At 40.6% G+C, this 22,998-nt stretch overlaps 1 protein-coding gene across 3 annotated transcripts in view; it reads right to left on the bottom strand.

The window, feature by feature from the left end:
- Positions 1-14,037, bottom strand: part of OSBPL3 (oxysterol binding protein like 3) — a 141,500-nt gene extending 127,463 nt beyond the window's left edge. For 2 of the 3 annotated variants that reach the window (XM_075827271.1, XM_075827273.1), the window contains exons 1-2: positions 13,912-14,037; positions 2,845-2,994 (exon numbers count right to left, since the gene is read on the bottom strand). The gene's annotated coding sequence lies outside the window, so the exon portion shown is untranslated. The remainder of the gene's footprint in view (positions 1-2,844; positions 2,995-13,911) is intronic. The other variant, XM_075827272.1, reaches the window with a different exon arrangement.
- Between the last annotated feature and the right edge of the window lie 8,961 nt (positions 14,038-22,998).

Raw genomic sequence — 22,998 nt, 5'->3', positions numbered from 1 at the left:
TCTATCCATTGAGACACACAATTTCCTCACTATACTCCAACGTTGATCCCCCCCCCCTTACCCCCAAACCTCTCAGTACCCTAGTTCCGAATAAACTGGAACACTACCTTGGCATCTCCCTCTCCAAGAAATAAAGGTGGTGGATTTATTGGAAAGCAACATCAACCTCCTTGAGTTCCACATTTCAATCTGGTAATACTGTCTAGATGGTGTTGGACAGGTTTGAATGAAGAGTGAACCATGTTTTACATTTTCTGGTCCTGCCGACTCCTTGTACCTTTCTATGATGGGGTCCAGCGGATAACAGCCTCCCTGACGTGCCCACAATAACGTCTCTGCCCTGAACTGTTGCTTCTTCACCACTGCGATATGTCTATTCAATAGGCCAAAATAATCCCTTCTATATCGTCTGATTATTGCAGCTTAATGCTGTATCCCCCTGCTGTTGAGATATAAGGAACCTTCCTCTCATTGCTTAGGGTCTATAAGTCGGTCACTCGGTGGCCCGCACCCCTGGCTGACAGTTAAAAATCCTTACTTTATCTTTTGTAATGCAGATGTATTAACTGTAATAATTGCTGTTTATTATATTTGTTTATATTTCCCGCACTGTTCTAGGGAGTGCGTCCCACTATTGGCTGTACCGTAGCCAAGTCATTTTTAAAACTTTGAATCAATAGTATAAACATATGTAAAGTGGTGAAAGGAGCAGTAGCAGAGTGAGAGAGAGAGACACACACACACAGAGACGCTGTAGCATCTAGTAAGTGTTCTATTTCACCCCAGTGCAGGATTCTCGGCTACACTGCTCAGTACTGCTGTATGATGTCCTCAATGCCGCTGCTGCACCTGAGGATGTGCTACAAGGATATTAGGGAAAAGGATGTTCTCTTCTATATGTGTACTTTGTATGGTAGACATGATAGAAGTTAGCCTCCAACCACTAGCTCGGGAAAAATTGAGAAAGAGAGATAAAAGGGTGCTGAAGGGAAAACTGCTAGAAATAATATTTACAAGTCATATAATGGCCAGAAATATTGTTAATTCCTCATGTACACACATAAGATAGTTTATTCTGAAACCTCATCTCAAAAGGTTAAGTACGCTTTAAATAAACAATTTATAAAAAAAATACTAGGATATATGAAGCACAAAAAAGCCATGTAGATCTTGCGGATGTATTTCCCCAGTTTTTGAACTGCATAGGACTGGGCAGCATAGACACTGCTGCACTAATTCTATATACTTGGTGGTGTTAGGACAGAAGCCTGTATATAGCATATACGTCTGCACTTTTAAAGCGGATCTGTCCAGTCTCCTATTTGAGGTCAGCATAGTATATAGGGAAAGATGCGGAGCTCGAGGATATATAGTCATCTATTATTTGTTTTATGAAAAAAGAAGCTGTATAAAATGTGTACTGGTAATAGACCACTCTACCTAAATCCATAAATGAGAAAGCGGTCAGTCCCTCTCTGCAGGCAGCGAAGCAGTCTCTCTCGGAGTCCCGGAATGTAATTCTAAAGCTTTTTACAGCAAAAATCTCTCTTCCCTTCTCTACTATAGTGCCCTCAAAGCAAAGGAGATCTGACAGATACTCTTTAAAACACTTTTAGCATCTATAAATTGCAGACAGGAAAGGCAAAAATTTTGAATTTTGGTATACAGTCGTATATGTCCCTCGCAGGCTTCCAATTTTACTGGATGCCTCTATATGGAACAGCACAGTCAGCTACGCTATTCCATAAAGTTGGAAAAATATAAAAATCCCCCCAAAAAAATCAGGCTCTATGGATACATTTGGCGTATGCAGTGTGAACAAACATGAGGTGAGCCCTGTAAGTCACAATACCAGTAATGGATGACCGATCCTGACTGCGCAGATTATACCTTCACAATTAAAGGTGAATGAATATCCTATTTAACTCACAAAAGGATTTTTTTTTTCTTTTCTTAAACAGATAAAAAGATATATTGAATCATAGCTAAATGTATCCCACACTGTTTGCGGAGAAGCTTTTAACATGTATTAGAGGTGAAATTAACATAGTATTGTAACAGCTTCTCATTTACATAGATCACTGCCATTTAGCGATCTAAAGCATCAATTTTCTAGAAAGCGCACCAAGCATGAAACTGTCTCTATAATTGGAAATTTTTAACAGCTCTGCACATACCTGGTATATAACAAGTGAACAACTACGCAGGATAATGTAATATGAAGCTCCTTGGAAGAATAGTAAAGGACATGTGCGCACTTGTACAAACCAGATGCATTCCTTCCAGCAGACAAAAACCTCTAATGTTACCCATGTGCAAGTTAAAAAAAAAAAAAAAAAAATACATAATATACTAAATCCCATTTACCAGCTCTTCTGTCCTATAAAAGGACTGGGAGTTACCATTCCTCTTGTCCCTACACAGTCCCACTGCGTCAGCACTGATTGGACAGGGTCAGTGTGTACGAACACGCCCCCAACTGCTAACACCCAGTTGTCAGTTTAATCCTACATTCCTAGGAGGAATAACAGAGGAACGGCACAACGTAGACTTATAAAAAAAAAAATATGCTCCAGAATTGTTATTTTATGGGAATACAATTATTTACTAAAACAGGCATGACAGAAAAGACAGGTCACAGTAAATGATGCAAACGCACACATCCATTACCTGCATGATCATAAATGTCTGAGGAAAAAAGCATTAAAAAAATAAAAAAACGTATAAATTCTGGATGCACAAATATAAATGCATTACTCCACAAACTAAATTAACCCTACAGATCAAATGTCTCCACAATAATGTGTCTCCACAAGACTATTCGAAGTTCTAGAACAGACTTACCAGAGCACAAATATACCCGTCACAGCGGCAGATACAGATCCACACAAAATCATTTCATGCTTCTAAAATGACCCATTCAACTCAGTGTCTCCAGCAACACCGAATAATAAGAAGTATTTCAGCAAGACGAAGGCATGACCATCCCAGCACCTAGAAACCAGACGTACAGGTTAGGCCAGATGGGGTTACTCAGTTTACATGGGTGTGCAAATAGAAAAAATAGATATAAATCCGAAGACTAGAGCACTGTAATAAGAAGATTTTAGACTCTTATTTCCCAGAAAGTCGTCGTGTTAAACACTTTACACGGAGCGAATCACTAACAGGACCATTTCCCACGCAAGTAAGATTTTTCATTCCGGACCCTAGAAGAGCTGGGTGACAACACTGTAAATATGTAATGGTGACCACAGTGGTTGACACGGAGGTTTTTTTTTTTAGAACTAAATTAAATACATTTATATGTGTGTTTGTTTGGACCACAAGACACGTGCACACTTCCTCATTGGTTCCTTACAATTATATGACTCAAAGAGCCAAGAATAGTCAGCCATGGAAACGCTGGTGTCCCGGTGTAAACAGGGAAATGTGCTGCAGTTATGATGCAAATACAATGCATGGGGATGAACGATCGTATTAACGATCATTCGTCCCCATATATTAACGATCATTCGTCCTTATATATTAACGATCATTGCTCCTTGATGGTTGAGCTAATGAGCGTGATTTGGCACGCTGTATCGGCGATCAGCGCTCATTTTTCCGGCCAGTATCAGTCCTGCTCACACAGCTTCAGGGCTCAGTAGAAGAGAACTCTGACATAGTAATGCACCTGTGTGAGCAGGACAAGGTCAGAACAAGTTTCCAGTCTCAAAATGTAAACAATGAGGGTATATTCACACGTCTTAACAAATTACGTCTGAAATTACGGAGCTGTTCTCGAGTTTTTCGCGGCGTCCACTACGGATGTAATTGGAGCTGTTTTTCAATGGAGTCAATGAAAAACGGCCAAAGAAGTGACATGCACTTCTTTGACGCGGGCGTATTTTTACGCGCCGTCTTTTGACAGCGAAATACCCAAAAGTATTTAGAAAGTTGCATTACTTTATTAAAAGGGGCCGTTTTGAATTATTATTATTATTTTTTTTAGATAGCCCTCTTTATTCTTGTAGAAGGGCTTTGTAATGAATTGTTTCATACAAACTCATTCCCCCATTATGGCAAATGCTGACCTGAGCTCTGCTACATGTGAACACTGCAGGGACCCTCAGGCCTGTCGCCCCCTTCTAATTGCACAGAGTGTGTCCCCGCTGCAGCCATGTCACATTTAAAAAAAAAAATAAAAAAATTTCAGAGCCCTCTTAGTCTACATTAATAAGAGGACTAAATTTAAAAAAAAAAAAAAAAAACTCGAATAACCTGTTTAAGATTCATGATTAAATGGATTGTCCAATTTTAGCAAATTAATGTTATCTTTCATATTGGGTTATACAATTCTCCGGGAAAAAAACAAAAACATTCTGTATTACTCATGGTTTTTAAAATCTCTGCTTGCTATTCAGTAGGAACGTTGGTTTAATTCCAGTGGATAAAATTCTGTCCCTGGTCATGTGATGATCACACAGATGTACTGCTCGTTACAAGACACTGCTCTGATAGGGCTTGTCTACACGTAACGGAATTGCTGCAGAAATCCCCACAATAACTGGCAGGCAACCACTGCAGAAAAAACGCACCATTTCCTGCATTTTTTACTGCAGAAAATAGTGCGGATTTTGCTGCGTTTTTCTCAAGTCTGTGAGATGGTGACATCGCAGGAATTCAGTCCACTTTCCGCAGCAGGAATCCGCACATGTGAATTTCAAGACTGAAATTGTATGCATCGTGTGGATGACATTTGCTCATTCACACCCACTTTGCTGCTACTGTATTCTGCTGAGTATTTTCCGTCCGCAATTCTGGACGGAAAATACGCAGCAGTTCCGTTACGCGTGGACAAGCCAACACACATAATACTGTAACTAACGAGCCGCGCACCTGTGTTTCATCACATGACCAGGGACAGAATTTTATCCGCTGGAAGTAAACAATAAATGTTCCTACTAAATGACAAGCAGAGATCTTGAAAAAAGTACATTGGAAAATGTTATAACTTTTAATTATACAAAAAATAACCATTTGCTTAAAGTGGACAACCCCTTTAAGCATTAATTACATAAGACTGGAAAACGCCTTTAAACTGTAGCTATACCCAACCTATACATCTTATCAGTGGCAAATAACCTGAAAAACAATCAAAAAAAACAAGAAGATGTAGAGTGAGAAAGATGCTGTAACGCACGGAAACTGCGCTTGTTGAATAAGAAGTGGTTCAGCGAACACATCCAACACAAGTGGCACACAGGGTAACGTAAGCCATTAAATACTGCATGCGTTCATGCCTGAGTGACCCACTTTAAATGGGAAGGGACAATACATTTTAATGGGGATATCAGCAAAAAATGTAAATTTAAAGCATAGTTGCTATTATACATATATCTTTGTTCCACAGCTAAAGTGTCCGTTTTGATAAGTCATCACACCAAGTTATGGGGAGGGATCGACGACTACAAAATAAAGCTTCGAATTTATACTGTACATAACATCTATGGGCCACGGACTGTAAAATAAGCAGGGAGAAACGACTGGAAGAAAAGCTACTTTGATAGAGCTCAATATCGTGATATCTTTCAAGTCGAGCGCTGGTGGCGGTCATTACAGGTCTTCCCAGTAGTCTAGAGATGCGCAGGTCAAGGAGTGGAAAGTAAATCAAGCAATGATGCCCCCCATCTCGCTGCTGCTGGCATAAGCAGGAGTAGATGGTATGTATTTGGATGCCACTAGTTTTCTGTAATAAAACCATCAGGAGAAAATAACGTTTATTTTCAATCCTCTCGGGGTTGTCCGAGTAGCAAAAAGGTACCGATTTTTCCCCAGAAACAGCGCCACTCCTAAGCATCGGCTGTGTCTGGTATTGCAGCTCAGCACCATTTACTTGAAAAGAATTAACTGCAATACAAGACACAGACCATGAGAAAAGAAGCAGACCTTTTTTTTTTTTAGAAGTTCAGACAACCCCTTTAATTATGATAAAGGACTTTTAAAGAGGCCAGACATTTTAATTTACAGGTTTTTACTGCCCTGTTTTTATTACTATACTATGGTTTGCGGTCTTCGGTTTACACCTCCCAGGGGGAAGTAGAATGGTTCTGATGCGAGCAACACTGTCCCTTTAAGAAAATATATTACAGTCCTGGGATTCAAGCTACATCGTTTATTCCTATGTCATTTCTGCAAAAGCCTATCAACTTTTAAGTGAAAATCTTAGAAATGACTGTTCATTAACAGATGTGATGAAAAGCTTTTCATGCTCTAATTACCTCTCTGCCTACAGATTCCTGCATTGCACAAAGTGGCATGAGAAGAGTGGCATGAGCCCCTGTTGCCCAGTGCAATCAGCACATCTGCCACCTCCTGCTCCCCAGACACACTCCTCTATACAAGCAAGTCTTCAAGCCCTGGATTACTCATCTGCAAAATTTATGAATCAGACCCAATTTTATATATGGGCAATGACAGACTGCATAGTGCCCGCCTAGAAACAGGATTGACATTGCGCTCAACTTCCTCCCCGAAGAAATCAGATGTGATGTTAAAGCTCAAACAGGACAGACTTTTTACTCAGCTGCAAGTAAAACAATCTCCTGAATGAAGGATTTCCTGACAATTACACCTAATATTACATTAAGTGTGTAAGAAAACAAATATCTCCAGGAGAGGATCTCTCCACCACTTTCAGAGCGATCAATAGGATTATGTTTGCTTCTTGCGGCTCATCAGAGGAGAACCCTTGCCCTAGAAGTACGAGCAGCACAATACTCCCTGAGGTGGCATAGAACTTAAAATACTTTCTTGGAAGACTAAAGTCTTAACAGCGAGAAGGCGATCCAATATTTATGTACTGTTAATGCACCACTTAGGAGGAAAATCATTCAAGAGAGTCATCTTAAATTTGATCTAATTTATAGACCATACGAACATAAAACGCATGTCCACTATACAAAAATGGGAATTTAACTACCACACGAAGAGCGCCTCGGAAATCCATACTAAACTATTACATTGCATTCACTTTTTGCTAAATGTTTAAGAGATATTCCCAAAACAAACATTTATCGCCGGGCGTCCCATAAACTTTGAAGCTGCTCCATTCAAAATTCTCCTCACTGCGGTCGTGCTGTCATGAGGAACAGGAAGCCCGGGACCCCCATTCTAGTAATCAGTGTGGGTCCCAGAATTAAGGCTTCTGCGATCAGACACTTATAACTTATCCTATCCTGTGGCCAGGTGATAAATGTAGATTCTGGGAATACCCATCTATTACAGTTGTGTGAGAGGTGGAGAGTACAAATGTTCTCTTGCGCAGCGACAGACTGGCCAGTGATGGAGGAACATTCCCACAAAGCCCTCAGATGCAGCAGCACATAAGCGTGCTTAATATTCCATGGGGTTAATGTGAGGTACACACTTAGGGTTACTTACCACATTAGTGTCCCCCGTGTAGCCCACACATTAGTGTCCCCCGTGTAGCCCACACATTAGTGTCCCCCGTGTAGCCCACACATTAGTGTCCCCGTGTAGCCCACACATTAGTGTCCCCGTGTAGCCCACATTAGTAACCTCTATGGACTGTTCTACTGATGGAAGGGATGCTTATCCAAGAATATTTCATCCAGATGGCCTGTGCTGTTCCTGATCAGAGCGGTGCAGAGACTAAGAGTCCCTTATTCCGTGAAGATAAATGTGTAAAACAGAGTGCCGTTCTACGATAGCGACAGTTTTTAACATTCGCAAGACATGCATTTATATCTAACAATATTCGTATATGTTTTCTGTAAATTTGATCGCTTTTGAGATAGCTTTTCTCAATTTCTCAATGATTGTGCAATCGATGAACGCTTACTCAATATTGCGATTACGGCCACATGGGCAGATTTGTCAGCCAAATACGGACGGTGTGAAAACACGGACGGTGTGTAGGAAATTGAAAATAGCAAATATCTGAGCGGTATGAAAGGAACACATTAAAGGTGTAATTTCTTCCAAGAGCAGCTCCAGTTTACATGAACAGTCTTCTACCTCTTCACGTCCATACCATGGAATTCAGACATTTTCTGCTGAATGATCTTGAAAAGCAATAAACGCTCTACTGAGCCGATTCTGCCAGAAGTGACACTGATACTTGGGGAAAGTTTGACGAAATTAACTTTCTACGCTGAAAAGTTATTTTTAATAACTTCTTTATTTTATACCACAAGAACATTACACAATTGCTCATAAGGTAGCACTAATATAAAGTACTATGCATGGACACCTATTCACGGAGGTAAATAAGATATGTGGAAACCCGCTCTCAAACATATTACAGCAATAAAACCGATGGTAGGGTTCTATCTATCCATGTATGGTTTAGTTGAATCTTGAGGGTTCTGAGCCTTTTCCGGCCATAATACATACACCAAAATGCGTTCACATGTTGCCCTCAGAAGCGGACCTTTGCTGTAGGTCTGTGTAGCTCCAGGTGATGAACGAATGTCAATGTAAAGATGGTGACGCATGCATTGTTACGTCTCCACTACAATCAGCGAGAGCACTGGGGAGGACTACAGCTCATGGATCCTTATACCATTTGCTAAAATAGAAATAACTTGTAAAACGCAATACTTGTTTATGGCCTAAACAGCATAAATAATAAAAATTTCTAACTATATGAATACATATGAATTTGGAATGTAGGGATCACAAGAAATATAAAGCCACATTTAGCCCGGAGTCATCAGTCGACAGTAGAGAAAAATTATTCTCCAGTAAAAGCGATGCTTATTTTATGTCCTTATCAGCAGTGTCCGTAAACTATGCTAAATTGTATTATCCGTTGCAATATTAGATCAAACAAACATTAAACTTGCAAATGTACCACAGCTAAAGTGTTGAGACTCCTACTCGAGTCAACAACCATGCTGCAATGCCCAAATTAACCCCTTCCCGCTCCTTGACGTACTATTACGTCATGGCAGCTGTATCGTTCGCGCTCCATGCCGTAATAGTACGTCTCGGGAGTAACGGCCGTTTCGGCCGTCCTCCCGACACATACAGGAGCTGTGACGCTGCTGTCTTGTTCAGCAGCTGTCACAGCTCCTACAGCGGGGACCGATCGCTGTGTCCCCGCTGATTAACCCCTTAAAAGCCGCGTTCTATAGAGATCGCGGCTTTTTAGGGGTTAAGCTGCCATCGCCGGCCTGCTACACGATAGCGGCCGGCGATGGTGACTATGGCAACCGGACACCAAACAATGTCGTCCGGCTCTGCCATAGACGGAAGCCTAGTGGGTCCTGACAACGTCAGGACCCACTATGCTTGCTGTCAGTGAGTAGCTGACAGTTCTAATACACTGCACTACGCATGTAGTGCAGTGTATTAGAATAGCGATCAGGGCCTCCTGCCCTCATGTCCCCTAGTGGGACAAAGTAATAAAGTAAAAAAAAAGTTAAAAAAAGATGTGTAAAAATAAGAAAATAAAAGATTTAAAAGTATTAAAAGTAAAAATCCCCCTTTTTCCCTTATAAGTCCTTTATTATTAATAAAAATATATAAACAAACAAATAAACTATACATAATTGGTATCGCCGCGTCCGTAACGGCCTGAACTACAAAATTATTTCATTATTTATCCCGCACGGTGAACGCCGTAAAATAAAATAATAATAAACCGAACCACAATCACAATTCTTTGGTCACTTCATCTCAAAAAAAAATGGAATAAAAATAGATCAAAAAGTCACATGTACCTAAAAATGGTACTGATCGAAACTACAGTTCGTTACGCAAAAAATAAGTCCTCGCACGGCTTTATTGATGGAAAAATAAAAACGTTATGGCTCTTAGAATAAGGCAACACAAAAAGTGAATGATTGTTTACAAAACGTATTTTATTGTGCAAACGCCATAAGACATAAAAAAAAAATATAAACATCTGGTATCGCCGTAATCGTATCGCCCCGCAGAATAAAGTGAATATGTCATTTATAGCGCACGGTGAACGCTGTAAAAAAAATAGAATAAAAAAACAATAGTACAATTGCTGTTTTTTAGTCACCACGCCACCTAAAAATAGAATAAAAACTGATCAAAAAGCCGCATGCACCCCAAGAAAACTACAATGGATTCCTCAAGGGGTCTAGTTTCCAAATTGGGGTCACTTTTGGGGGGTTCCCAATGTTTTGGCACCACAAGACCTCTTCAAACCGGACATGGTGCCTAATAAAAAAGAGGCTTCAAAATCCACTAGGTGCTCCTTTGCTTCGGAGGCCGATGCTTCAGTCCATTACCGCCCGAGGGCCACATGTGGGATATTTCTCAAAACTGCAGAATCTGGGCAATACGTATTAAGTTGTGTTTCTCTGATAAATCCTTTTGTGTTATAAAAAAAATGGTATAAAGAGGATTTTCTGACAAAAAAAATATGTAAATTTCACCTCTACTTTGCTCTAAATTTCTGTGAAACACCTAAAGGGTTCATAAACTTTCTAAATGCTGTTGTGAATACTTTGAGGGGTCTAGTTTCTAAAATGGGGTATTTGATAGGGGTTTCTAATATATGGGCCCCTCAAAGCAACTTCAGAACTGAACTGGAACCTAAAAAAATAAATAAATGAGGCAATACTTCGCTTCTTACATTATACTGATAATGAGCAGTGCCCCCCCCCCCCCCCCCCGAGATGACCCCAGTTTTGACCGTTTGTATAAACGGAGACCCCTATTAGACCGTTTCAGTGCCCGGTTTTCCCAAGCATACACCCCCGAGAAGTGTATTTCTATTGATGAGTCCTTGGTACATTTTAAAGGGAGGGTTCAATTCCACCAGTACCTGCCGGGTAAGAGGGCAAGGTATGGCGTGAAGATGTATAAGCTGTGAGAGTGCATCAGGGTATACCTACAGGTTTAGGATATATGAAGGAAAGGCCACCCCCAAACCAGACTGCATCCTGGACTACAATAGGTACATGGGAGGGATGGACTTGTAAGATCAAATCCTGAAGCCCTACAGCGCCATGCGGTGTGGTATAAGAAGCTGGCCGGGCGCATCATACAGATGGCATTGTACAATGCGTACATGCTACGTCGATGTGCAGGCCAGACAGGAACTTTCCTGGAATTTCAAGAGGTGATTATCAAGAACCTAATCTTTAGGGACCAAGAAGGGGGGGCACCCAGTACTTCTGGAAGCGGGGCCACACGCATCGTACCAGGGCAACACTTTCCAGGAGAAGTTCTCCAAACTGGCAAGAAGGGAAAAAGTCAAAAGAGGTGCAAAGTCTGCTATAAGAGGGTGATAATGGATGACACAATATATCAATGTGACACGTGTCCCGAATAACCAGAGCTCTGTATGAAAGTGTTTTAAAATTTATCATACATCCCTTGGTTTATAATTTACCCCAATTTTACTTACCCTGATGCACTCCGCACAGCTTATCCCCCCTCGTCTTTCCCCTCTGGGCCCTGCTGTGTGTACAGGCAGCTGATAACAGCCACATGTAGGGTATTGCCATACCCGGGAGAACCCACATTACAGTTTATGGGGTGTAGGTCTCCGGTCAAAATGCTCACTACACCTCTAGATGAATGCCTTAAGGGTGTAGTTATTAAAACGGGGTCACTTCTTGCGGGTTTCAACTGTACTGGTACCTCAGGGGCTTCTGCATACATGACTTCGCACTAGAAAATCCCCAGTAGGCCAAATGGTGGTCCTTTCCTTCTGAGCCCTCCCATGGGCCCAAACGGCAGTTTATCACCACAAATGGGGTATTGCGGCACTCAGAACAAATTGCGCAACAGAATGGGGTATTTTGTTTCTTGTGAAAATAAGAAATTTTCAGCCAAAACTACATATTATTTGAAAAAAATAATTTTGTTTTCATTCCCAGCCCAATTCAAATAAGTTCTGTGAAAAAACTATGGGGTCAAAATGGTCACAACACCCATAAATGAATTCCTTGAGGGGTGTAGTTTCCAAAATGGGGTCATTTGTGGTGGGTTTCTATTGCTTTCATACCTCTGGGGCTCTGCAAATGCGACATGGCACCCGAAAACCAATCCAGCAAAATCTGTACTCCAAAGAACACACAGCGCTCCTTTCCTTCTGAGCCCTCCCATGGACCCAAACGGCAGTTTATCACCACAAATGGGGTATTGCCGCACTCAGGACAAATTGGGCAACAAAATTGAGTATTTTATTTCTTGTGAAAATAAGAATTTTTGAGCTAAAATGACATATTATTGGAAAAAATATATATTTTTTAAATTCCCAGCCCAATTCAAATAAGTTCTGTGAAGAAACTATGGAGTCTAAATGGTCACATTACCCATAAATGAATTCCTTGAGGGGTGTAGTTTCCAAAATGGGGTCACTTCTGGTGGGTTTCCATTGCTTTGATACCTCTGAGGCTCTGCAAATGCGACATGGCACCCGAAAACCAATCCAACAAAATCTGGACTCCAACAAACATATAGCGCTCCTTTCCTTCTGAGCCCTCCCATGGGCCCAAACGGCAGTTTATCACCACAAATGGGATATTGCCACACTAAGGACAAATTGGGCAACAAAATGGGGTATTTTGTTCCCTGTGAAAATAAAAAATTTTGATCACAAATGACATTTTATTGGAAAAAATGACATTTTTTTCATTTCAGAGCCCAATTCAAATACGTGCTGTGAAATAACTGTGCGGTCAAAATGGTAACAACAACCCTAAATGAATTCCTTGAGGGGTGTAGTTTCCAAAATGGGGTCACTTTTGGGGGATTCCTACTGTTTTGGCACCTCAACACCTCTTCAAACCTGGCATGCTGCCTAAAATATATTCTAATAAAAAAAGAGGACTCAAAATGCACTAGGTGCTTCTTTGCTTCTAGGGCTTGTGTTTTAGTCCACGAGCGCAGTAGGGCCACATGTGGGACATTTCTAAAAACTGCAGAATCTGGACAATACATATTTAGTAGTGTTTCTCTGGTAAAACCTTCTGTGTTACAGAAAAAAAAATGAATAAAATTGAAATTCAGCAAGAAAAATGAAATTTTCAAATTTCACCTCCACTTTGCTTTAATTCCTGTGAAATGCCTGAAGGGTTTAAAAACTTTCTAACTGCTGTTTTGAATACTTTGAGGGGTCTAGTTTTTAAAATGGGGTGTTTTATCAGGGTTTCTAATACATAGGCCCCACAAAGCCACTTCAGAACTCAAGAGGTACCTTAAAAAAAAGGCTTTTGAAATTTTCTTAAAAATATGAGAAATTGCTGTCTATGTTCTAAGCCTTGTAACGTCCAAGAAAAATAAAAGAATGTTCAAAAAATGATGCCAATCTAAAGTAGACATATGGGAAATGTGAACTAGTAACTATTTTGGGTGGTATAACTGTCTGTTTTACAAGCAGATGCATTGAAATTCTGAAAAATGCAATTTTTTCAAAATTTTCTCTACATTTTGCAATTTTTCACCAATAAACACTGAATATATCGACCAAATTTTACCACGAACATGAAGCCCAATGTGTCACGAGAAAACAATCTCAGAATCGCTTGGGTAGGTTTAAGTATTCCGACGTTATTACCACATAAAGTGAAATATGTCAGATTTGAAAAATGGGCTCTGAGCCTTAAGGCCAAAACTAGGCTGCGTCCTTAAGGGGTTAAAGATGATTTTGGTAGGCGAGGACGGATAGCTGAAATGTAAGTTTTAATAATTCTTACAAGCAGAAACCAACACTACGTAGCAAACACATTAAAGTGGAATTTAGTCTTAAAAAAACACGAAGATGGAGTCTCAGACATACTGTGAATATAAAAACTTCAATGAACACAGTGGTACCATAGACTCTATTGCAAATGATTGCAGGGTACAAGTATGTGCGGGTCATTTATTAACCAAAGATAATCTGTTTAATAATGAGACATTTATAATAAAACTTACCGGAATAAAAGAACCAAATTTTACTTCACCGGCATCAAAGCACCAAAGACCAGTTCTAGCTTTACACACAGGAGAGCAACAAGCCTCACGTGACGTCCCCGTCCCGTGACACGATGGTAATAACTTCTTTAATTAACTCTGCAGAAACAAAAGTGACAGTTTTCGCTTTGGACTCGGATTCCACATTAAAGGCAAGTTATAACACGCACAAATTCACAGCAGATAAGATGGGTAAGACACGCAGAGAATTTTATAAAGGAATTAATACTGGTATACAAAAAAAAAGGACCAAATGGACCCGTAATTTCAGTCCCACGGGTTGTGTCCACATAGGTAATGGTGCACATTTCTGCTGCAGCTTTTTTGTTAAAAAAAAATTCTGCAAACATGCCACTGAAGACATTGCGGACCGCAACTCATACAGTTGCTTTTTTTTTTTTCCACAGAAGCAGTTCGAATTTTTTTTTTAACTGGTCCATTAAGGAAAATATGCATTGTCAATCCTGTTAAAATGGAATGTATCATCAGAAAATCACACTTAAATCATGACTATCCACATAACAAAAAAAATTATTTCCCACTGGCTGCTAGAGAAAGCACAATAGGCTGACAACTCATGTAGCCCACTTCTTAGCTTTGCTGAATAGACTGTGACAGAATACATAGTCACATAGGTTGAAAACAGACACAGGTCTATCAAGTTCAACTTTCCTCAATCAATTATACGTCATTTATGGCGTGATAAATTATAACCCTCAATGCCATTTGTCATTAAATAACCATCTAGTCTTTATTTAAATGCAGACATAGTATCTGCCATTACTACCACTTGGGGTGGGGCATTCCATTGTTTGTCTACTCTAACTGTAAGGAACCCTTCCAATATTGATGTCTGAAACATCTTTCATCCACATGCAATGAATGTCCCCTGGTCCTTAGTAGAGTCCTTGGAAAGAACCGATTCTGGCTAGTTCTTAGTATTGACTACACATATATTTACACATGTGACTAAGATCACCCCTAGGGTAGGAACTCATACACTGCGTTAAGGTGCACAACCCATCAGTCCTGACCACCACAGGGAAGGCCATCTAGAAAATGGCACCACATTGTGGTGCGTTTTTCCGGTGGAATTTCCGCAGTAAAGCGGCGCCGGAAAAATAAAAAAACGTTCACACTTACCCCCTCCCTCTTCTCGGCCCGTAGTCCAGCCTCCTGGCATGACATTGCAGGCTATGTGACAATTAAAGGTTGCAGCGGTCACATGGCCGGTCCAGGGATGCCGGACTGGAGAAGAAGCAGGGAACTCATCTTTTTTTTTTTTTAAATCTTACTTGCACGATTTTTGCGGCGCATTGCTGCGATTCCGCTGCAAATATCGCAACACAATGCTTTGTTGCGGGTTTAAGCACCCCATTGAATTCAATGGGTAAACCCACAACAGAAGAGTTGCGTATCCGCAGAATTTACATGCTGCGGTTGAAGTAGGTTGTAGTTGCCGCAGGTTAATTTATGTGCGGACATTTCGGCGGATATTTACCGCAGTGTGAGGACGAAATTTGTTGGAATCTCACCCACATTGCTGGTACTGTAAAACACTGCGGATTTTCCGCAATGAGTCTGTTGCGGAAAATCCACAGTGTTTACGTTGTGTGTGTTCCTACCCCTAAGGCGTCTTTTTTCCAACTTTACAAGCCCAATTTCTCCAGCCTTTCATTGTAAGCAACACCTCCCATCCCTTTTAACCCCTTACGGACACGGACAATTTTGGCCTTGAGGACAGAACTATTTTTTTATATTTCCCTCTTTGCATCCTGACGCTCATAACTTTTTTATTTTTTGTACGACCGGCAGTTGTTGGGGCATACCTCAGTATGTCCAAACAGGAAATATGGTCAGACAGCCCTGGGGTCCTTCAATGCACCCTAGGCTGTTTAGCCATACAAGTTATGGGCCTTGATCGAGTCACAGGAATTTTCACAGGGCAGTCCCACCTGCTCTTATTTACTTAGAATGCGCTGATCGCAGCATTGAAGGGGTTAACGGCGGAGAGAAGAGGTTTCTCTTCTCTCCGCCGTTAGAGTGGGGCTGCGGCTGTGTATAACAGCCGTTGCCCCGCTCCTTATCGCGTGGAAAAGGCGGTCACACAGGACAAGAATGCTCTTCTTAATGCGCAAAATACCCGCCGATCAGGACAAGTATTCTGGTTCTGTGTCGGCAACTAGTTAATAATCTAGTCGTTGGCCTTTGAACCCACTCCAGTTCTCCTATATCCTTTTTACAATGTCGAGCCAAAAATTGAATTTCATATTTAAGATGTGGCCTTACAGGCGGTTTATAGAGTGGTAATATTACCTTTTAAATCACAGTTTTTATATCTCTTTTTATACACCCTATTTGCTTTTTTCAGCTGCTGCTTGACATTGAGTACTAATGCAAAGCTTATTTGTGATCTTATCTTGTTTTGGTATTCCCAATTTTATTCTATTTAATGTATATGAATTAATACGATTATGGTTTCCTAGGTGCATGACTTTATATTTATCAACATTAAATTTCATCTGCCATGTTTTTGCCCATGCTGCCAGCTTATCTAGGTCTTTTTGTAATATTTTATAGTCAAACTAAGTTTTAAGTATCCTACAAAGTTTATCAATCCCATCCACAAGATCATTAATAAAGAGATTTCGCGAGATTACGAGGTAAACGAGATTTCGTTTCCCTTGCTGGAAATCTCACAGAAAAGATTCAGAAGTGTCAGGATTCGGAGTACACCGGACATCCAGGCTGGAGGTCATGTGTATTTATTATCAGGACACTTGTGTATGTGGCTGCACATCCTTCTAGTTAGAACGTGAAGCTCCTATGTAAATGAATGGAGAGGAGTGCATGATGCTGATTGGTCACTGATTTGTCAGCATCATACACTACTCTCCACAACGCCCAGTTAGTAAAACAAGTAAACACGCCCAGTTAAAAACACAATACACGCCCAGTTGTCCATTTCAAAGCTCATTTGCATATATATATATATATAAAATAGCTCATAACTTGGCCAAAAATGAACGTTTTTAAAAAAAAACAAAAAAACACGTTACTGTTATCTACATTGCAGCGCCGATCACATGCAATAGGAGATAGGGATTTGAGAATCTGGTGACAGAGCCTCTTTAAGCCCATTTACATACAATGAGGCTAATGTGCAAACTATTTTGTATGGAGGAGGCGTGTGGACACCCATATTATCTCAACACATACATGGTAAAAAAAAGCTATAGTATCAAAGATTCAACGGAGGAGTATTGTACTGCTGGACTTCATTGAGCTGACTGACTAAAAAAAATAAAAAGAACAGAGCAATAAAGAGCAGGAAAAGTGATATCCCAGAAAAGGAGGAGAATAGCAACAGTAGGAACTGCTCAACAGGTGTGGGGGGGCAGTCAGTTTAAAGATGAACTGAAGGTGGCCAATATCCTGGCACCAAAGAGGGTATACGGGATGCCTCTTTCGGATGTGTAATATAGGAAAGTCTAGGTCTGCAATCCTTCAAGGGTTAGTAGTAATAAATTTGCGATGAATCATCAACGTCTTTGGTGCCTTACCACCTGACAGTCTTCCTTAAGCTGGTGTGGGCCAGTGGTGGAAGGTTTCCCTGGAACAGATACTGTGATGTTCCAATGTCCCAGTAGAGCTGTACCGTCTGATAGAGAACTGATATGTTGGGAGTTGTTGCGGTTTAAAATTAGACGTACTGGAAAATGACGGTATAAGATCTTGTTTTCGCTTAATGCCGCAGTTATGGGGGCTAGCTATCTGCAGAGTTGTAGAGTAACAGCCAAAAATCCATAAAGATCGATAAGATTTTGTACTGGGCAGGGATAGTGTCCTTTTTTCTCGTGGATTCCATCACTAACTCCTTAATGTGGAAGAAGTGTAAGTGGACAAGAACCTTGCGTGGAACATCTTCCGCTAAGTGTCTCGGAATTCTGATTACTCTGTCAATAATAAGATCCCTCGAAGTGCAGCAAGGTAACATGGTTTTTATAGTTTGCCAGGTCTTGAGGCAACATTTTCCAGGATCCCCAAAATGTAACATTATTTCGGCGTGACCAGTCTTCCAGGTCTGCCATTTTGGCTTTAACTTGAGAGACTTGGTCTTCTAAATCATAATGGGCATCAATAAGAAAATTATGAGATTAAACTAGCCCACTAATTTTAGATTCCACACGCTGTACTTTAGTTTCAACTTCTTGCACTGCACGGCATACAGGGTAAATTAGTTTAGCAAACCCCATTTGCAATGAGGTATTCAGAGATTGTAGCATTGTTTTCATAGTAAGATCTGTAAATGGGTCATTGGAGGAAGGAAAATCACCCAAAACATCACTATAGTCAGAGACTAATGGACTATTGTTAGTATCCCCTTCTACCTTGTCACGCGTCGACTCCGGCGTATGTAGGCGCTGCTGTTGCTTTGCAGGGCTACTGGAGCACGGATATGTCGGGGAAAGAGCAGAGCCATGCGTAGAGAAGGAAGCATGGCGGCCGCGGTTACCCGAAGTGAAGCCTCCAGTGGCAGGTACTTGCGTGTCTCTGGAGGAGCGTCGGGAGGAGAGGGGCGGAAGAGGTGGAGCAGGTACGGAGCTCCTCCTAACATGAGCAGCATCAACGTCAGGGTGGAGGATGGGTGTTCTAGGTGTCGGTTAAGAGGTGAGTAAACTTGCCTGAGAACTCGCGTTGTCGCCATCAAGCTCCCTGTTGGCAAGTTGAGGAGGATAAAAGTTAGGGAGTCTGGCTGGTTTCTCTACGGGCTTGCGGCCCTGGGCATCTCGGTATGCTTAGCTCTAAGAGGAGCATAAAATGGTGCAGATGAACGCAGCAGACGAGGCATAAGTCGCTATGGTGGCGCAGGAGCCGAGCTTTCAAGCGGCCATTAGGTTCAGCAGTCAAACCACGCCCCATAATTTCTCTTTTACAGAATGAAATCTAAAATCGATGAAACGAAAATACAAGAGACATTCCCTTTAAATCAGATTTTTTCCATGGCTTTCAGACACTAGCATGTGTGAATACAGCCTTAAAGAGGAAGGATAGAAATAGGGACCCATCACTGGAACTTAATTGAATTCACTTTTTAGATTTTGTATGGCGACAGGACAATCCAGTGTGTCGGCAAACCTTTGATGGAGAAATAAAAAAACATTTTTTTTTAAAAAGAGGCCCGCGCCAGACCCTGTGGTACTTGTTAATCACAGCACTCAATAGGATAGCAGACGGTATCCCAGATTCCTTGTCCGCTCTGGACTCGGGGGAGGTGGTCCACAACTTTTAATATTACTTAACAATTATTTTACTTATTTATTATACTATTCAGTATTAAATAACTAAAAAAAAAAATTTTTTTCCTTACATTATAGAGGAAGGAGAATGGTAATACCAAGTTGGCGATTTTTTTAAGCATTTCCAGGAGGGATAACCGAGAAACAGGACAATGCTGTTCTAAGAAAAGATGCTCCAGAATAGTTATTTCATTGGGAATACAAGTATTTATCAGGACTATATAGAGGACATAATTTTGCCTACTAGTTGACTGTTGAAAGAATTTGCAAAACTTGCTAATCTGAGGTTAGTCTATCTGTGTAAAATATTAACCTATACCAATTTTGCTGAAAGTGCACAGAGTACAATAGATGAAATGATTTCAAAATTCAACCAACACCCCTGTTTACACTATTAATTTGTATCAAGGTTATAGTTACTATGAAATTAATCTTTGAACCTTGCCCAGTAACAGGAAGGCCTGCCAGTCGTATGAGATAAACTTTTCTGCGAAGCCATGCATGTGCCCGCCGATGCAGGGGACACACTTCACCACTTGTACTTTGACATGTAGACATGTAAAGCCCAAGGGCTCGATAAAAGAGCATTCTAAATCCCAAACATGTTATGAATGAAATCCCACATAGAGTAAAACATACGGATGATACTTCTATGACAGCAAGCTAACTAACAGCACTCCTTTGCCTTAAATCTAAGGTTTCTTTATGAAAATAAATGCACAGGTTGCTAAGACTAATGTTACACATAGACATTTACATGACAGTTGAAACCCACAGAAATACATTGGGGGAGATTTAGAATTAGCGTAATAAAATACATCATCATACTTTTGCTATTTTGGGAATTTTACGCCACCCTCACAACTTTTAGGGATGTGGTTTCCCAAAAGCAGGTGGGACCTCAGGGGCTTGAAAAATGTATTATAATTACGCCGGAAAACCGAAGTAAATTATAGTGGATATCTTTAGCGGAGATTTCACTTTGTAGGGCATAGCAAAAGTAGAGGACAGTGCCGCCCACCCCCAATTGGACTACCACGCTCCCCCATTTCCATCGGACAATTTAAAAAAAAAGTATACTTACCTCATCGCGCCTCTTTATTCCCTCAGGCTTCCTCAGCATGCTGTGGCTCATCAACGTACTGACGCTGGGCAACGTCAGGACATTGTCTGATGGTGCACTCAGGGCGATTGTGATGCGGCTTGGCGTCAGGACCTTGTATGAGCTGCAACATGCTGAGGGTACACAGAGAGGAGAAGTGAAGTGAGGTAAGCATACATTTTTTCTTAATCTGATGTCCAATGAGAGCATTGGATGTCAGACGGCCGCCGTCAGTCATTTTGCACAATTGTGGCACACGGCCAGCGGAAAGATGAAACAGGCTTATTAAGAGGCCTCTTAATAAATACGGTGCAGCTTACTATAGCAGAGCAAAAAGCGAAGACTGCTTTATGAAACGCCATTCTTAGTAAATCTGCCCCATTGTACCATGCTACAATCAATGGGTCCTCTCCATGTAAACGAGCGCCGATCAACGTCACAATTCGTGCAGCACGTCTCCCTGTTTACAGCCTTAAGGCTTTATATAGCAGACTTGTCACCTAGGAAAGGATAATGGTCCACAAAACACTATTTAACCTAATTAAAATAATTCAACTGGGAACAAAATCTCAATAGAATATCTACTGATGCTCAAGTCTGCTTAAATACAATAACATAGGTGGTGGAGATGTATTGCTGCTGTTAATTGTTAGTTATTGAAGAATAGTATCGTCGCTGTACCTGGCATTAAAAAAGTTTTTCAACTTGTTTGAGATCAGTTGCTAAGTATGCAGAGAGATTCCTCCCGACTTCGATTTAATTTACCAAAATATCCCATGATTCAGAGATTTGGGGTATTTTTGTAGTTTGTATTATCTTAATCACGGAAGAAGTGGTGTCACGATCTGACTCCATTCTCTGTACAAGTAAACACTACCTCTGCTAAATATTACAGGAAAATAATTCCGGTCATTAAAAAAAAGAAAAAAATAATTCAATAAACATGGCACATTTATTCACATTTATTAAAGTTGTCTGACCACTAAAAAACTTGAATTGGCTCTTGGATTTGTCCGACTGGCTACTAAAGCCTATAGTATTTTGCACATCATTGACATAACCCTAATCTAACGGTCATGCTTATAAGCGCACAGCTCAAGTAATGGTCACAATGGCATGTCCAGCTCACGGTGGCATTCATTTAACATTGAGACCCATTTACTTACTCTTGCAGTGACATTTATTTCACATTAAAGTCTATTTATGTGCCATTCTTTCTACAGGAACCACACAAAAGGGTAATTCGAGAACTATGAAGAACAATGGAAATTCTGCATGTAATTTCTCTATCAGCTCGAGTGAGACGTCAGAGCATTTGTCAACATTGAGACGTGATACGGCTGACTGCTTAATCCTTACCGAAATCAGTTATTTAAAAGGGATAAATACTCACAAGCCAGCATTCATATTCCTTTATTCCTGTCATCAATCATCTTCTGGTAAAGAGGCTCTGTCATCATACTGTTCTGCCCAATGTAAGGGCAGCATAGTATAGGGACAGGTCCACTCTACTATTAACCCAAACGCCGGACCACCTCTGGACCGCCTCTCTGACCGGTGACTTATGAGATGCCATGTATCTGCATGTAGAGACAGCAGTCAGCCATAAATACAGCGAACTTATGAGTCTGCTGTATTCATTATTAGGCTTTATTAGCCAAAAAGCAGAATATGTTTTTGTGTTTTGGTTAATAAGACAGCGGACCTGCACCTATAATATGCTGCACTTAAACAGGGCAGTGTGAGGACAGATCCGCTATAAGGGATGAATAATGTAGGAAAAGTAAGATCTGGCACGATGTAAAAACTTAATTTCAGGGACGTCTGTGACAAATGTATTAAAGTTATAACACAAAAAAAAACTAAATTTTATTTGACAATGGTCAAAAAGGATTAGAAACATTCAGTGTCTACTCCTTCCAAATACAGATAGGTTACTTGATTTAATATGAAATTGGCCCTAGTGTGTATGTGTTAAGGTCCTATTACACAGGCCAATAATCTGGCAAACAAGCGTTCATATGAACGCTTGTTACCCTGTATAACCAGGGCAACGATCAGCCTCGTTCATCGGCTGATCTACACTTTATGTAGAATTAAAATTCATCGCTGTCAGCAGCACATGTCCCTGTCTAATCAGAGAGATGGTGTCTGGAATGAAAAAAAAGTGTACACAGCGCCACATGGTGCAAGATAAACCTGATAGGTGGGGTAATTCAAATATAGGTATGTGATTGCACTCCCCTAGAATAGTTGTACCGGCAGGTACAACTAGTGCAGTAAGCATGAATCAGTAAAAATGGTTGCAGCTTTTAATATCCAACAACAACCGGCATCATGGTAGTGGTGCCGCAGAACAATGGCAAATTAAAACTTATTTAAAAATAGGATATAAATAGAAAGCGCTACACATAAAGGATAGATGGGCTGAGTAATAGTAACATGAGCATTTATTTGCAAAAAACGGCAACGCGTTTCAACGCAGAACCTGTGTCTCCTTCAGGCAAAAATATATATCTTATATGTGTACTAATCGTTATTTAATATTGGAATACTTTAATAATGAAAAACTATATGTAAATATATGCCGTAATAATTCGGAACATAATTCCGGCCATATAAAAATTTGTAAAGATTTACTTCTCG

This window comes from Rhinoderma darwinii, chromosome 5 (genome assembly GCF_050947455.1).
Source record: "Rhinoderma darwinii isolate aRhiDar2 chromosome 5, aRhiDar2.hap1, whole genome shotgun sequence".
Lineage (NCBI taxonomy): Eukaryota > Metazoa > Chordata > Amphibia > Anura > Rhinodermatidae > Rhinoderma > Rhinoderma darwinii.
Note: the sequence above shows the minus strand (reverse complement) of the source record. Positions and strands in the feature narration are given on the sequence as shown.